Genomic DNA, 4707 nt, shown 5'->3' on the forward strand with positions numbered 1-4707 from the left:
TTAATCCTTACCACAACCATAAATGTAAGTAGGGTTATTATTCTGGTTTTGTAGATGAGGAAACTGGGATTTAGAGAAGATAGAATCTGCTCAAGGTGACACAGATAATAAATGGCTAAGACAAGATCAGAGATGACAGCACTTGCCCGTGGTTACATTGATGGTTAAGTGGCAGAATTGGACTCAGGGCATCTGATTCTGGAGCCTAGAGTCTATACCTTTAGGAGGTGGGATCAACAGGACTTGGCGGAAGATTAGGTCTGTGGGAGGGTGAAGGAGAAAAGGTTTAAGTTCTGCCTAAAGGGAAGTGAGTCAGAGGATATGAAGAACTCTGGGCCAGGGGCCAGGAAAAGCTGAAAGCCTTTGAAAGGTGTCTCTCAAGAGAGGGGCATTTGGGGGCCTTCAATTAGGTAGTGGCAGACTGTTGGGGGGCCTTAGGCATGGGGTCACCAGAGGGAGAGACAATGAGGGTGATCTAGTTCTATCTGTTAGTATTTTGCTGTCTCGTTGTAGCCCTAGGTCTTAGCTGCTCTGGAAAATCAGATGCCCCTGTCCACCCATGTTATCCAGAACAAATCTCACCAAAGCTCAGCAGGATTCGCAAAGCTGTCCTCATACTCGCAGGCAGGAAATAATAGGCTCAGAAAAGTGGAGTTACCTGACAACAGTTACACTGTGGGGCAAATGGGACAGCGTGACTATAGAGTCCTGCGTTTTAACTACTTGGGCTCTGCCTTGCCTCCTCATTCCCCTGGAGAAAGTGTGAGAGCCCCGAAAGCAGTCAGCTGCCCTTGGCCTCCTACAGCCCACAGGAAAAACATCTGTAAACTCACACAAAGGCCTCTCTGTTTCCATCATTGCTTATACCTGTTGCCTGAAGCCAAATATGAATTAAGAGGCTGAAGGAGAGCCCAAGAACCGGCTGGAAGCCGGCTCTGTGTCCTAGAATTCTTATGCCTCAAGGAGACTATAGCTGGCTCCAAGCCTTTGGCTGTGCAACCGGGGTCCGCCAACAGCAAGAGAGACATCTCCCTCTAGTGGCTGAGATATAGACTGCAGCACGAGGTTTGGGATCAGGATTATTCTACAGTTTTTAGTGCCTGCTAGTTTATGAGGACAGGTTTTGGAATCAAGCTAAACTTGTCTTCAAATAATGATTCCTGGGAGGGACGGGATGGTAGGGGAACAACAAAAGAGGAGGCAACAATGGTGGATAAGAAATGTACTCATTACCTTGCTCATGTAACTGTAACCCCTCTGTACAGTATTTTCATGATAAAAAATTTATTTAAAAAATATCGATTCCTTTCTAATTGTTCCCTAAAAGTGAGTCTTTTATTTCAGTGCTTGATAGCAGGCAGGGCTCTAAGCTACACGCACAGTCCCTAGCACAAAAATTAGTCTTTATGGCTCAGAAATTATAATGATCCCCATTCCATAGCATTATTGTAAGGATTAACTTAGATTGTACATGTGAAATATTTTGAATACTTAGAACATTGTTGAGTGATAACTATATACATATATAAATATATCACATATACATATATATCCCATATACAGGTGTATATATACATACTACACACATGCATGTGTATATATGTATATAACACATTTCTGTTTTTGACACATGCCATCATATTATTAGTAGTGATTGACTTCCCTCGCCCTCTCCGTTTTGTTCTGTTAGGTCCTTGGTGGTGCCACACCCACTGTCTTGACCCAAGGGAGGCACTGGCACCTCTCAGATGGCTTGTGGGTCAGATATGTGGGCTAACATACTCACTTGCTTCTGTGTATACTTTCTTTTTTTTTGTTTTTGGTCTGGTCGTGGGGCCTGAACTCTGGGCCTGGGCGCTGTCCCTCAGCTCTTCAGCTCAAGGCTAGCGCTCTACCACTTGAGCCACGGTGCCACTTCTGGCTTTTTTCTTTTTGCTTATGTGGTGCCACTTCTGGCTTTTTTCTTTTTGCTTATGTGGTGCTGAGGACTCGAACCCAGGGCCTCAGGCATGCAAGGCAAGAGCTCTACCACTGAGCCCACCTTCCCAGCCCCATTCTGTGTATACTTTCAAGAACCTTAGACTGCTCATCTTTGTCCTTCATTTTCTGTAAATGCTAGTAAGCTTGGCCAACACAGGTGCTGCTGTCTCTCTGTTTCAGAGTAACTCTACTTGCATGGTTTCTTTGATTCTAACTTTGCACTAACTAAGGAAACTGAATATAATGTGAAGGGAAAGGACATGCTCCAGGTTGCAGGATTCCAATCTACAGCCCAGTACCTTTCGATTGAGCCCAACTTTTCCCATCAAACTTTGCAATCACACAAGGCCCTGAGCCATGGCTAAATGGGAAGTATCTGTAACACAGAGCATGTTTGCATTTAAAGGTCAACCTACTTCCTGCCTGTTTGGAGGCCAAGGTTGCATTGCAGATGTCTTTTGAACTGGGATTCTTCCCTTGAAAGAAATGACAGCATCATGCGAGAAAAGGCAACCCCAAAATAGCCATGACTCCAAAACCTACCAGACATACAATCGAAGGTTAGATGAGAACTTGGTGGCCCGAGGAACATTAGCTTCTGTGCCAAACTGTGTGCACTGCTCAGAAATTAGCTGCACTCACAGCCAGCTAGCTTGCTTTAGCCACTCAGTACACGTTGGCTCTAACCACCAGGGTCTCAGAAGGGCAACCCTGTCTCCTGTCAGCACAAAGATTGGGAAGTGTTGATGGGTGTCAACAGCATGGGTCCGATGGCAGCATCTGTTTGCAGGCGCTGAAGAAGCAGGGAGATAATAAATAACTCAAAGCTCTCCGTGTCACTTGACATGACTCTGAGAGCAGAGAATGTGGGCTTGTCTGTCAGTAACAGAGGCTGTCTCCTCTTATTTCTAACACACTGGCACAAACATGAGCACTTCTGAGAGAACAAATTACGGCACTAGCAGACCCTCTCCCTGTCCCCCATTCGACATCTAAGCCCTGGCAACTTTGGTTCTGTTCAGAGGGGAATCTCATTACTTCCTCACAGAGTGCTGAATCTTTTGGGGATACCGAATTTCTCTTTCTGCTGTCACTTGTTCTTCATGCTCTCATCACCGTGGCAACCTAAGAGAAGAAACCAGCACTAAGATGAGCCCCTCTCCAGTAGGTCTGTGTCTAATATTAGGGAAGTGGAACATTTTGAACCTTTTCAGCCTTGGTCCGTGGCACACAGCACTTGTAATTGCAGGTACTTTACATACCTTCTCTTCAATCTTTCCTCATGGGAGTTACTAATCAGACTGCTCTAAATTAATCAGGGGACCACCAATAAGCAGTCATCATGGCAAAAACTGATACCCATCTATGACACTATAGTCCACTCACTTGCTGCTGGGTTATTAGGTCAAGTTAAATATGTTCCCAAGACTAGTTTTTTTTTCTTACTGTTTTGGCTGTCTTGGGATTTGAACTCAGGACCTTGAGCTTGCTAAGCAAGTAAAGATCTTAGGCCATATATCTGACCCACAAGCCATATGAGAGGTGCCAGTGCCTCCCTTGGGTCAAGACAGTGGGTGTGGTACCACCAAGGACCTAACAGAACAAAACGGAGAGGGCGAGGGAAGTCAATCGCTACTAATAATATGATGGCATGTGTCAAAAACAGAAATGTGTTATATACATATATACACATATGTGTGTAGTATGTGTATATATATATGGATGTGTGATATATATGATATATTTATATATATGTATATAGTTCTCACGCTATAATGTCCTAAGTATTCGAAACATTTTATGTGTACTAATTTAATCCTTACACTAACAATAGAGAATGGGGATCATTATAATTTCTCAGTCGTTTTCCTTTTTATTTGTTCTTCATATACGGTTATATTTTTCCCAGGTTAGCATCAGACCACAGTCTTTTCTTGTCTCTTATACAGCTGGGATTACAGATGTATGCTGCCACATCCAGCAGAATGGTGTTAAGTTTCATTGTCCAATCCAGTTTTTGGTGCTGGTACTGGGGCTTGAACTCAGGGCATGACTGCTGTCCCTTAGCTTTTTCACTCAAGGGTAATGCTGTGCCACTTGAATTACAGTTCCATTTCTGGTGGTTGATTTTTTGTGATTAATTGGAGAAAAGAATCACATAGACTTTCCTGCTAGGGCTGGCTTTGAATCGTAATCCCCAGAGCTCAGCCTCCTGAATAGCTAGGATTATAAGAGTGAGCTACCAGCACCCAGTTTCCAATCCATTTTTTATAAAACCCAGATGCTGCAGCCTGTGATTCTAGCAACTTGGAGACTGGAGCAGGAGGGTCGGTCACTTGAGACCAGAAGTTCAAGGCCAACCTGGAGACCATAGTGAACCCCTGTTTCTTAAAGAAAACTAAAATACCCTGGAACAGAGAGGTAGAAAAGAGGATGACACATTTTACCCAACCTGTACTGAATTCTCAAATCAAGCTTTCATTAGTAAGTTTTTTGTTTACTTTTCCATTACTGCTTCTGTGAACACAGCTTCCTTGATTGGAAGCCTTGAAGAAAGGGGTAAGTGGTATGATTTAGGTATGAAAAGTCTGCCTTGGGCTCACAAAACCTAGGAAGCACCTTATCTTCCACTGACTTCTGAAGACCTGAGGAGTACATTAAATTTTAATTCCAATTCTTTTTTAAATACATACCATTTTAAATGAATACATGGTAATTGTGCATGTT

Source organism: Dipodomys merriami, unplaced genomic scaffold (assembly GCF_024711535.1).
Source record: "Dipodomys merriami isolate MVZ:Mamm:240054 unplaced genomic scaffold, mDipMer1.0.p SCAF_3, whole genome shotgun sequence".
Classification (NCBI taxonomy): Eukaryota; Metazoa; Chordata; class Mammalia; order Rodentia; family Heteromyidae; genus Dipodomys; species Dipodomys merriami.